We start from the raw sequence: 13,445 nt of genomic DNA on the forward strand, positions 1-13,445 counted from the left end.
AGAATCCTTTTAAATCCCTATCTGGGGTCCCGACAATCCTTCATTGTGCACCAGTCTCTCTTCTAGCGTGGGTCTTGCTCCTGGATCATGGCCCGGTGATGGGTGCCCCCAACCTGGGCAGCTGCATCAGACACCTGAGGTTTGCCCTGGGACACCGGCTTTAGGTACAGAGCCCAAACCTTACTCTCTTTTCAGATTTCAACCCCAGAGAACACTTTTATTCACCTCCTGATTTCCACAACAGCCTCCAAAGTCCACAGTGAAAAGCAAGGAAGAGCAGGTCCCTAAAGCTTCGTTTCTACTTCATTGGCAATAAGTCCAGCTCCTGCTCACTGCCAGCTGCAGCAAATTCCCACCTCACAGAAACAATCTCACCAGCCTCTGACCCTGCATCTGGTTCTACAATCTTCCTCATTCATTCTCATGATATTTTCCTTCTACAGGTGCTTCTGGTTTTATCTTCGAGGAGGTATCCAGATATCAGTGGACTAGGAATTTTAGGCAACCTCCTTCTCTACCTGCTTTTCTTCCTCCAGTGGGTTCAAAAAATTGTAATCCTAACTTAAATTTATACTAAAATGTATATGTTTCTACTGTGGATGATTGAAGGCATAAAGAATAATTACATTATTCCATGTAATAAATGAGAACAGGATAATATAAATTGAATATCACTGTTTGCAACCCCTAATGACATATTGGACCCATAGAGTTGAGTCTTTGTTAACTTCAAAAACAGATTCTTTTTTTTTTTTTATTGGAGTTCAGTTTGCCAACATATAGCATAATACCCCCAAAACAGATTCTTCCAAGACATCAGTTGCTTGCTGATGGATGATCACAAAACCACATAAGAATTCTTCTTTCTGAAAAACAACACAAACACTATCAAGCCTTCATTTCCCTTTGAAGGGAAATTGTTATTCCTCTGAAATAATAGATGCCAGACTTAAATGTTAAGTGGAACCGCGGAATTGCAAGAAGAAAAATCCAAACTGTAGTAAACCCTGCAAGACATACAGCCCCATTCCTTCTAGAAATAACTCTCACACACATCATCATCATTCTTCTCCACCCCCACCCCAACTTGGATGAGCTGTGGAGATTGAAGAGACTTCACATACAGATCAACCAGATGCAAATTGTGGATTTTACAAAGATCCTGAATCAAATGAAATGTAAAACCAGAGAACAAACAGTTGAAGAAATTGGAAAACTAATATTTGTTTACTTGCAGGACTTATTTTAGTGTGTGATAATGTTGTGTTCCTGTTCTAAAGATTCTTATCCTTAAGAGATGCTAAAAGGTTTATAGTTAAAATCATACGCTCTCAGGAATCTGCTGCACTTTCATCCATGAGAATAGCGTCTGAATCATTGGAATAGAATCCAAATCATTTATGAGTTGACAATTTTTGAAGTAACCTGATGGAGACTTGGGAATTGGCTTCTCCTTAATCTCTACTTTTGCAAAATTTTGAAAAATTTCAGAATATTTTAATACAGTATACTTAGTTCACTGTCCACAATACTTAAGAAAAATTAAACAGATACATATGAGTCCCTCTGAGCATTTGTTTCTGATCCCCTTTCACTCTCATTGCATGTAGAGATAACCACTATCTAAAATCTAGACATTTTTATTCTAATTTCACATTCTTTGAATTCCTCACACCCTCTGGCCATTAAGTACTAGTTTGCTGTCCATCCCTGAGGTCACTGATCTCAAGGAGCGACTCATACCAGGAGATCCAGAGAGTAGTTTAATTAATTCTTTCTTCACTGATTGCCATTAATTCACCTTTCTTGACCTTCATGCCCTGGCTGGCACAATTAGCTGTATATTTAAGTCATCTAGGTAAGTTTCAAAGTAGTGTTGCCTTTCAGTTTCTAGAAAAAGTTTGTTAATAAATATATTTAAATTTTTTTCACTTCATTTACTTTTCAAATATGAAAAATGTAGGGGCATCTGGGTGGCTCAGTCAGCTAAGGCTCAGGTGGTGATCCCGGGGTCCTGGGATGCATACTTTCTTGGGCTACATTTGGGGATATGATTTCATGCATGTAAGTACATAGTCCATGAACTATTCCAGAAATACAAGTACCTGTGATCAAATGTAGGATTCATCTTTCAATCCTCCTCCATTTATTCCCTTCTAAACGTTAATATATATATTTTTTATGTGCAACATCTCAAACTTTTCCCATTCCTAATGTGAATGGACGCCAAGTGCTTATTTTTAACAAAAGGGATCCTCCATCACAAAGTTGCTTCTGTTCTTTGTGCACGCTACTGATAATTTGCTGAATGAAGCATGCCAGGTCATGCTATGTATTTCTACCTCAGACTTTTTTTCCCCAAGTTATTATAATATGACTTATATGGAGAAAAGGACCAATCACACACATCACCGTGAACTTTCATAAACTAAATGCACTTGTGTGCCAGCTCTAAAGTCAACAGAATATGTACCTCATCCTGGAAGTGACTTCTGAGGTCCTCTCACCCCGGATGTGACAGCACCATGGACAAGTTTTCTCAGTTTTAGTGTTTTACAGGCAGGGAAGGAACCAAACAATAGGTATTCACTGTTTTGGGAGTGGGTTAAGTGTAGGATTGTGAGAGGACTCCTTAATGGTGTGTCTGTTGTTATCTGTGAATTCCGGCTTCTGTGTTCAATGCTCTCCTCCTTCCTCTGCCCTTTCCGTGCCCCACCCTCAAAAAATGTTTGAAAGTTTTTGTGCCTAGAAACTGCCATTCCTATAGAATGTATTCAAAGATGTCAAAACAGTGGGAAAGAAAGGAAACATTCAAACTCTTGGTAGAAACTCCAGATCCCGCCCCTCACACTCAAATATGATCAGATTTTTCTTCTACAGACAGTATCTGACATTGTAATAAACCCACATTTTTGTGGGTTTTTTTGTACAAAGATTCGGGAATCCCTCCTATCCCGGGGATGTGAGACAGGATGCCTCTTCTGGTTTGTCCACTGTGGGTTATCCACTCACTTCCTCCATAAGAGAGGAATCCGAGGTCGCTGCATTTTCCAGCAAGAAAAAGGCTGCTTGCATCTTAGGAGTGGGGGCACCCTGCATGGACCTGGATGCCAGGCCAGCCTGTTCTTGTGAGAAGAGCATCCATGTTGACAAAGAGCATCCTTCTGTAAAACCTTTACGTTATACTGTTGTTGTTTTTAAAATATATTTTGGAAAGTTACCTCTGAGATGTAAATATTTGTTGAGTGATATTCAAGATATTGTGTTCTTTTGTCTGTGAAGCTTTTTTGGTATAACAGGCCAATTTTGTTTCTTAACTCACATCGCTAGGAAGAAGAAATAATACTTTTTCCTGAACTGTTCCAGTTGTTCCCTTCTTTGGAAAATTCATTATCTAGGGGGTGCTTGTTGTCTTCTTAATCTCTCTGCTCTAATAGCATATCATCAGTCAGGCCTTCACTAATATTTTCAATTTTAATTGTAGCTAATTTCTCTTCCTCCACCCTCCCTCCATCTCCTCTCTGCATTCCTGTTTATCATCATGCTTAAATCTACCTAATATTAGAAATTCATTAGTCTGTTTATGACCACTTCCCACTCACCAAGATTAAAATAAACAGGGGCAGTGACTTGATAAGTTTGTTTCTGGTTCCTGGGTTTTTATTCTCCTTGGCACGTAATAGGTGCTCTATAATAAGGAGGTCAATTTTATTTCATTTCAAACTAGAACATCTTGGGTACTAAAGTCGGTAGCATCAATAATTATGCCAGGACAACTGGAATGAAATGAGAACTATGGTCTGCCTTTCTAGAAATACCAGCTGAGGACAGCAGTGAAAGATTTTTAAAAGAAAGATATGCTGATTAAGTTTGCATTTTAAACAGATTATTGTGACAAAATATTTATACTTGTATAATAGGAGACTGGATTCAAAGCTTAGTATTTAATCATTTATTGAAGAATAGAAGTCCAAGATTATATCATTGTATACTTGTTTTATTCCTTTTGATTGAATTGACATATAGTATTGGTTTCAGGTGTACAAGATAGTGATTCATTATTTTTATACATTGCAAAATAATCACCATATCTCTAGTTATCATCAGTCAGCATGCAAAGGTATTATAACATCTCTGTGTTCCCTATGCTTTACAGGTGTAGAATTTAGTGATTCATAACATACATACATACATACATACATACATCGCAACCAGTGCTCATCACAAGTGCCCTCCTTTTTTTTTTTTTTTTTTTGTAAAGATTTTACTCATTTATTCATGAGAGACACAGAGAGAGAGGCAGAGACACAGGCAGAGGGAGAAGCAGGCTCCATGCACCGGGAGCCCGACGTGGGATTCGATCCCGGGTCTCCAGGATCGCGCCCTGGGCAAAGGCAGGTACTAACCTGCTGAGCCACCCAGGGATCCCCACAAGTGCCCTCTTTAATCCCCATCATCTATTTAACCCAACTCCCTGCCCACCTCCCCTCCAGCAACACTTGGTTTGTTCTCTATGGTTAAGTCTTTTTCATGAGAGTGCCTGGGTGACGCAGTCAATTAGGCATCTGACTCTTCATCATCTCAAGTCATGATCTCAGGTTTGTGAGATGGAGTCCCACGTCAGGCTCTGTACTCAGTGGAGGGCAAGGGGGTTTGCTTGAAATTCTCTCTCCCTCTCCCTCTGCCCCTCCCACCCTTCACATGCTCGCTTGCTCACTCTCCCCCTCAATTTTTAAAAAAAAGAGTCCATTGTATAGTTTGCCTCTCTTTTTCCCCTCCATGTTCATCTATTTTGTTTCTTAAATTCCATGTGAGTGAAATCATATGATATTTGTCTTTCTCTGACTTATTTTGCTTATCATAACTATACTCTAGCTCCATCTACATTATTGCAAATGGTAAGATTTCATTCTTTTTGATGGCTGAGTAATATTCCATTGTACACTCACATCTTCTCTATCCATTCATTGGTTGATGGACATTGGGCTCTTTCCATAGCTTAACTACTGTTGATAATGCTGCTATAAACATTGGAGTGCATGTATTCCTTTGAATCAGTATTTTTGTATTCTTTGGGTAAATACCTAGTAGGGCAATTACTGGGTCATAGGGTAGCTCTATTTTTAACTTTTTGAGGAACCTCCATACTATTTTCCACAGTGGCTGCACCAGTTAGTTTGTATTCCTACCAACAGTGTAAGAGGGCTCCCCTTTCTCTGCATCCTCGCCAACATCTGTTGTTTCCTAACTTGTTAATTTTAGCCATTCTGACCAGTGTGTGAGGTGGTATCTCACTGCGGTTTTGACTTGCATTTCCCTGATGCTAAGTGACATTGAGCATTTTTTCATGTGTCGACCCTCTGTATCTCTTTTTTGGAACAATGTCTCTTCATGTTTTCTGCCCATTTCTTGACTGGATTTGTTTTTTGGGTGTTGAGCTTGCTATTCTTTAAAGTATGTTTTGTCTGACATAATTAGTGCCACCCCATTTTTTCCCTCCCATTTGCTTGGAGTATCTTTTTCCATCCCGTCACTTTAGTCTGTATATGTCTTTAGGTCTTAAGTGAGTTTCCTGTAGGCAAGATATAGATGAGTCTTCTTTTTTTTTTTTATTCAGTCACCTATGTCTTTTGATTGGAGCATTTAGTCCATTTACAATTAAAGTTATTGATAGGTATCTACTGATTACCACTTTGCTACTTGTTTTATGGTTTTTTGTTTTATGGTTGTTTTTGAAACTTTTCTTTATTCTTCTCTTGCTCTCTTTCCTTATGGAGTGATGGCTTTCTTTAGTGTTATATTTGGACTCCTTTGTATTTTTGTTGTTTCTATTATAGGTTCTTGATTTGTGGTTACCAGTGGATTCACATAGCACGTCTTATGCGTCTAACAATCTATATTAAATCGATGGTTGCTTAAGTTTGAATACATTCGAAAAGCATTATTTTTTTCACCTCCCTCTTCATGTTTTATGTATATGATGTCCTATTTTTACTTTTTTTGTGTGTATCTTTTGACTTGACTTTTACAGATATAATTTTACCACTTTTGTGTTTTAACCTCCATATAGGCTTTATGAATGATAAATCTATTACCTTTACTGTGTTTGCTTGTACTTGTGAAATTTTTTCCCTTTCATAATCTTCTTCTAGTTATGGCTTTTTCTTTCCACTAAAAAGAATTCACTTCACCATTTCTTGTAAGGTTCATTTAGTTATGACTGCTTCTCTCTCTTCTCCTTCTCAGACCCCTATAATGCAAGTATTATTACACATGATGATGTCACAGAGTTCTCTTAGCCTCTTCTCATGTTTTTGTATTCTTTTCTATGTGCCCTTCAATTTGGTTTACTTCCCATTACTTGTCTTCCAGTTGCTGATCCATTCTTCTGGCACCTCTAATATGCTGTTAATCCCCTCTAGTGTATTTTTATTTTGGTTATTGAATTCTTCAGTTCTGACTGGTTCTCTTTTATATTTTCTATCTCTTTGCTGAAGTTTTCACTGAGTCTTTCCACTCATTTCTCAAGTCTGGTGAGTATCTTTATGACCATTACTTTATTTATCAGACATATGGCTTGTCTCCATTTCATTTAGCAATTCTACTCATTTTGTCTAACCCTGTTTTGTTTTCTGATATATTAGGTAGGTCAGCTACAACCCCTGGTCTTGGATCTAGTGCCCTGTGTAGAAGTACTGTTGCCTGACGTACAATAACCACTGTCACCAGAACCAGGTATACAGGGGTGCACCCTGGATGGGATGCATGTGCCCTACTGTTGTGGCTAAGCCACAGTTGCCTTCATCCCAGCCAGCTGCAATGTGGAGCCAGGAAGTCAGCCTCATTGTCTACAATTAGTTTCTCTGTCGTAGCTATAGGCACAACAAATCCCTGCACATTCAGTCAAGAAGCCAACCACAGGAACTGTGGACACACTGGACTGGTGTGTGGGGTTATATCACCACACTCCATATGGCTGGAGTCACTATGGAGTGGTGCTGATCCAAGCTGGGACTGCCTACTGGGTATAATAAGGCAGGAACTGCTTTGCAGGGATTCCTGTCCAAGTAGGCAGGCTGGATGGGGTGAGTTTGCTGGGGTGGGGCACACAGTGCTAGCAAGGTAAATGGAGACTGTTAGCACTGACTTCTATAAGTGTCTGGCTATCTAGCCTGAGGCAAGGGGAAGAGAAATAGTGCCCACTGGCATTTTTGTTCCCAGGGAAAACTTCTGCAACTTCTTGCCCCTCTGGCACACATTCTAAGATTAGTCAGTATATTTTCTTCATATATACCCTAGGCACTTTTTAAACTGTTGCACCTACACTGTGTCTCTGGTTGAGTTTAGTATGCTGACTCTTTAAGATCAGGGATTCCATTTCCTATTACCCTCCAGCTCCTGCAGAGTTAAGCCTACTGATTTTTAAAGCTCTCAGAGCTAAGCCCCACTGGTTTTCAACACCAGATGTTATGGGACTCATCTTCCCAGTGAGGTTTTCCAGTGCCAGCAGTGCCTGGTATGGGGTCTGATTCTCTTCTCTGTGCTTATGGTACCCTTCTCATTTGTGGTTAGTCTTGCTGGGGGGCTTACCTTTTCCAACATGGCCCCCTCTCTATGATTAACTGTAGAAAGTCTGTTCTTCCGATCTTCAGGGCTTTTTCAGAGTTAGTCACATAGATGTAACTGTTTTGTGTGTGTATGGGACAAGGTGAGCTCTAGATCCTTCTACTCTCCCATCATCTTGAAGCCCCCTTGTGTATAATACTTTAAATCCTATATTAGTCTTCTCTTCAAGAAGCTTCTAACTTAGTGAGAAAAATAATATGCAAGGGATAATATATATGTAAGTAAAAATTGAAAAATCAACACAGGAAAATGGTATTATCATTTTGATTACTGGATCAAAAAAGGACCTTCTGTGGACATATTTTCTATGTGACCTGAGAGGTGATGAAGAATTATTGAACATCGAGAATCATTAGGTGGATTCAGGAGAGTGGATGGATTGTTCATTGATAGGTGTGGTGCCAGGGCATCCAAAATGTCACTCAGGATTTGACATGACATTAGTACCAAAAATTTAGTTTGGGAATGATAAGGATTGAATTATTCAGGGAGATGGTTAATTCATCTTGACACCTGGTCACTGTTGGTGGTCATTGACGTGATCACTGATGAGTGGGCAGGTGAATATTTGGGTCTCCATGTTGAAGAGAGATTTGTGCTGATTCTATTGCCATTCCAATTCATTAATAATATTTGAAGCCAGGGAAATCAAAAGGATTCCCTAACAGGAGTGAATGGATACAAAAGAAGTATAAGATGGACACCTGGGTGGCTCAGTGGTTGAATGTCTGCCTTTGGCTCAGGGTGTGATCCTGGGGTTTTGGGATGAGTCCCACATTGGGCTCCCCACAGGGAGCCTGTTTCTCCCTCTGCCTGTGTCTCTGCTTCTGTGTGTGTGTATGTGTGTGTGTGTGTGTGTGTGTGTGTCATGAATAAATAAAATCTTTAAAAAGTGTGAGAGCAGGACTGATTCCTAAGGAGCATCATTTGTCACATTAGGTCAGAAATAAGAGCTTAAAAAGGATCATTGTTAATCTTTCTTAAATGTTAATAGCAACACTGTATGGATGTCGCTGTACAGAAAGAATAAAAATACAAATAATAAGACCCTAGATTAGTAGGGAGGAAGGGGAGAGAAGAAAGAGGGTCACAGGAGATTGCAGCTGGAGGAAATTATCTGAGGAATGGTTATTTATAGTGGAGGTCCTCATGTATCACACTAGAAATGTGTGATGGGAAAATGGTGGATCAGAGTTATTTACAAACACGAGAATTTTGGCCCCTCTGCAGACAACTGATGAAATCTGTAGATATCCAGAGACAGACCTGGAGAATGAAGAAAGCAAGAGACACTAGACCAGCTGTGGCCTTGAAGGAAGACCTTCCTTCCAGTGAGGTGGGGAGAACACAGAGCCAAGATGGATGCTCCAAAAACAGTGATAAAGAGGAGGTGGTGGTGCTGCAGAACACAAGTGGTGTGTACCCTGGGAAGTGGCACACCATGAAACAGCTCTGTGTTTTGCTTGCCTCTCTTTTAATGCGAGTCTTGCCCTGAAATATGATACTCTGTTATAACCAGCTGTTCTTTATTAATATTTTGAGAGAGAAAAATTATAAGTAGATGATTTTATAGGTGACAGATTGGGTTTCATGGAATGAAAGGATATCCTAGCCTCACTTGTTGCTGTTTGATTTGTTTACCATGTTGCTTATTCATTTTTTTATATAGGGCTTTGTTGTACATCATATATGCATAGCACATAGAAGCTAGAAAAAAACCATCTCCTGTAACTTAATAGGTTAAAAATAAGAACTTTGGTTGACACAAATACAAACAAAGACTCTAAGAATTAATCTTTGGTCTATAGAGTAGATAGGGACTGTAGGACCCTCGGAAAAGAAATATGGTACCTAATAGGATTCAGCAGGGGGGAGAGTACCTGACCCTGATGTCATAAATTAATAAACTTTAAGTCAGTTTTTGAAATAGGTCCTGGTAACATATATTTTAAAGTGTTTATAGCATTTGCCCTGTAAATAGTTCAAGGTGCATAAAAGGGTTCACTTTTTTTTAATAATAAATTTATTTTTTACTGGTGTTCAATTTACCAACATACAGAATAACACCCAGTGCTCATCCTGTCAAGTGCCCCCCTCAGTGCCCGTCACCCAGTCACCCCTACCCCCTGCCCTCCTCCCCTTCCATTACCCCTAGTTCGTTTCCCAGAGTTAGGAGTCATTATGTTCTGTCTCCCTTTCTGATATTTCCCACACATTTCTTCTCCCTTCAAAAGGGTTCACTTTTGTGGCAGAATGTATTTTCCAAAGCTGGCCACATAGATACATTTGTTTTTGCTCCACATGCCTTTTTTTTTTATTGCAGTGTTTTTTTTATCTTAGTGTTCTGTAGTTATATTTTCCTTGAGTTAAAGTATTATTTTTTTAAAAAGCATATACTCTAAAGAGATTAGTATTTTAATACAGTAATATTAAGATCATTTTTACATCTATTTAAACAAGTTTTATCATTTTTGTTTTTTCCACATGCTAATTCAGACTCAGGACATTAAATTTCATAAGATTTGACATACAACATTGTGTAAATTTAAGGTGGGCAATGTGTTATTTTCATTGAACCATTATATTAGTTTCAGGTGTACAGTATAATTCAACAATCTATATTCTTCTGTGCTCATAGAGATAAGTGTATTCTTGATCCCCTTTATCTATTTCACATCACCAATACCCCCGCTAATCCCCTCCTTCTGGCAACCACTAGTTCTCTGTATTTAAGAGACTGTTTATTATTATTGTCTCCTTTTTTTTTCTTTGACATCAGCCATAGCAACCTCTTACTAGATGTGTAGCTTCCGGGGCAAGAGAAACAAAAACAAAAACAAACTGCTGGGACTACATAAAAAAAAAAAAAAAAAAAAGCTTCTGCACAGCAAGGGAAACAACGAAAAACTGAAGGGCCACCACTGGAATGGGAGAAGATATTTGTAAATGACATCTGATAAAGGGTTAGTATCCAAAATATATAAAGAACTTATGAAACTCAACACTCCAGGGATCCCTGGGTGGCTCAGTGGTTTAGCACCTGCCTTCAGTCCAGGGCGTGATCCTGGAGGCCTGGGATCGAGTCCTACGTCGGTCTCCCTGCATGGAGCCTGCTTCTCCCTCTGCCTGTGTCTCTGCCTCTCTCTCTCTCGAATAAATAAATAAATAAAATCTTTAAAAAAAAAAAAGTAAAAAGATAAAAATAAATAAAAAATAAAAAAACTCAACACTCCAAAGCAAATAATCCAATTAAAAATGGGCAGAAGACATGAACAGGAATTTTTTTCCCCCTTAAATAGTTGTTTATTGGCAGTGGGCCGGGAAGAGCAACGGAGTTAGCATGTACAGACACCACCACACACCAAGGTCACACGGGAGGCCAAAGTGATGGGAAAGAGCAGCCTGGAGCCCCAGGTGAGGCCCTCTCTTCAAGAGTGTTGGGGGGGAGGTGCTGGAGTGTTGAGGGGGCAGCCTTAGAACACCTCCGCTTAGTAGGCGTGGTTAGAGATGAAGAGGGACTCCCTGGCTGCAGCCCCGGCCTGCCCACTTGGGGTGTACTTTCCTTGACAGGCGAGGCTGTTGGCCAGGGCTCGCTTGATATACTCCTCCTGGGCGGCCTTCAGGTTCTCCTTCTTTCCACCCCAGGCCTTGAGGGCAGAAGCCTGTAGGGCTCGGCCATAGGAGAAGGTCAGGGCCCATGGCTTCAGCAGGGGGCACTTGTTGATGGCATTGAGGTTGATGGATGCCTCCTCCTCACTCTGGCTGCCTGATAGGAAGGTGATCCCCGTAACAGCGGGGGGCACTGTGCGGCGCAGTGCTGTGACAGTTGCCATGGCAATCTCCTCAGGAGAATATTTATGGGTGCAGGCGTGGCCTGGGGTTACCATGTTGGGCATCAGCAAAGTGCCCTCCAGGTAGATGTGGTGGTCACTCAGGGCCTTGTAGACAGCAGCCAGCACCTTCTCGGTTACATACTGACAGCGCTTCAAGTCGTGGTCCCCATCGGGGAGGATCTCAGGCTCCACCATGGGCACGATGCCATTCTGCTGGCAGATGCTGGCGTAACGGGCCAGGACGTTGGCATTCTCCATGATGGCAAGGGCTGAGGGGGTGTGTTGCCCAATTTTCAGCACACAGCGCCACTTGGCAAAGTCGGCCCCGTCCTTCTTGTACTGGGCACAGCGCTCGGACAGCCCATCCAGCCCTTGGGTGGTGGTCTCCCCATTTGTTCCTGCCAGGGCTCCCACACCTTTGTCCACCTTGATGCCTACAATGCCACCCTTGGATTTGATGACTTGGGGGAAGGGACGCCCGTCGTCGGTCTTCTGGTACAGTGTCTCGTGGAAGAGGATGACCCCCCCAATGCAGGGGTTGACGCGGTCGTCGGCGGTCAGCAGCAGCTGGCGGTAGACGCGCCGGTTCTCCTCGGTGTTCTCGGTGCCAATGGGCTGCAGCCGCCTGGCGATGCTCCCGGTGGACTCATCTGCAGCCAGGATGCCCTTGCCCGGGGCCACGATGCGGTGAGCGATGTCAGAAAGCTCCTTCTTCTGCTCCGGGGTCAGCGCTGGGTATTGGTAGGGCATGTTGCGGGTCCGTTCCTGGCACCGGAGGGGGTGCGGCGGTGGAGGGCGGTGGGCCGGCCAGCGGACTGAGCAAGCGAACGCGGCCGTGGTCACCAGGCCCCCGGTTCTGCGGCGCGTTCCAGGAGGAACGCAGCCTATTCAGCTCCCGGGTGGGGGGTGGGGGGCGCAGGGGGCGGGGCTGAACAGGGTTTTTTTTTTTTTTAAGATTTAATTATTTATGATAGACATAGAGAGAGGCAGAGACACAGGAGGAGGGAGAAGGGAGCCCGACGTGGTACTTGACCCCGGGACCCCAGGATCACGCCCCGGCCCAAAGGCAGGCGCTAAACCGCTGAGTCACCCAGGGATCCCCTGAACAGGTATTTTTTTTATGTTCATTTTGTTTCTTATATCCCACATTGGAGTGAAATAATATGGTATTTGTCTTTTTCTGTATGACTTGCTTCACTTAGCATGATACTCTCTGTCTATTCATGTCACAAATGGCAAGATCTCCTCCTTTTTTAAGGCTGAGTAATGTTCCATCCTTAGTATACATAGGACAGGTGAGGTGATATCTCATTGTTGTTTTGATTCACATTTTCTTGATAATGTGATAAATATCTTTTCATGTGTCCGCTGCCCATCTGTATGTCTTTCTTAGAGAAATACCTGTTCATGTCTTCTGGCCATTTTTTAATTGGATTATTTGCTTTCAGGTTGTTGAGCTTTATAAGTTCTTTATGTATTTTGGATACTAACCCTTAATTGGATATGTCATTTGCAAACATCTCCCATTCCATACGTTGCCTTTTAGTTTTATTATTTCCTTTGCTGTGCAGAAGCTTTTTATTTTGATGTAGTCCCAATCGTTTATTTTTGCTTTTATTTCCCTTGCTTCGAGAGACCTATTGAGAAGAAAGTTGCTGCCACTGATTTCAGAGGTTACTGCCTGTGTTCTCTTTTAGGATTTTGATGGTTTCAGGTCTTTTTTTAGGTCTTTCATCCATTTTGAATTTATTTTTGTGTATGATGTTAAAAAAAAAAATCCAGTCTTTCTTTTGCATGTTGCTGTCCAACACCATTTGTTGAAGAGGCTGTCTTTTTCCCAATGGACATTCTTTCCTGCTTTGTCAAAGATTAATTGACCATAAAGTTGTGGGGTTTTTCTTTCTGGATTTTCTATCGTGCTCCATTGATCTATGTGTCTGTTTTTGTGCCAGTACCATAGTGTTTTGATTACTACAGCTTTATAGT

At 41.4% G+C, this 13,445-nt stretch overlaps 1 long non-coding RNA gene and 1 pseudogene across 1 annotated transcript; one reads left to right on the plus strand and one right to left on the minus strand.

Moving 5' to 3' along the window:
• Positions 1 to 6,293: 6,293 nt before the first annotated feature.
• On the plus strand, positions 6,294 to 9,243 carry LOC102156439. The gene is made up of 3 exons (XR_005375147.1): positions 6,294 to 6,533; positions 6,645 to 6,735; positions 8,857 to 9,243. It is a non-coding gene; the product is annotated as an uncharacterized LOC102156439 (long non-coding RNA).
• A 1,662-nt stretch (positions 9,244 to 10,905) lies between these two features.
• Positions 10,906 to 12,295, minus strand: LOC476719 (annotated as a pseudogene).
• Between the last annotated feature and the right edge of the window lie 1,150 nt (positions 12,296 to 13,445).

The sequence above is a fragment of the Canis lupus genome, chromosome 20 (assembly GCF_011100685.1).
Source record: "Canis lupus familiaris isolate Mischka breed German Shepherd chromosome 20, alternate assembly UU_Cfam_GSD_1.0, whole genome shotgun sequence".
Taxonomy (NCBI): domain Eukaryota; kingdom Metazoa; phylum Chordata; class Mammalia; order Carnivora; family Canidae; genus Canis; species Canis lupus.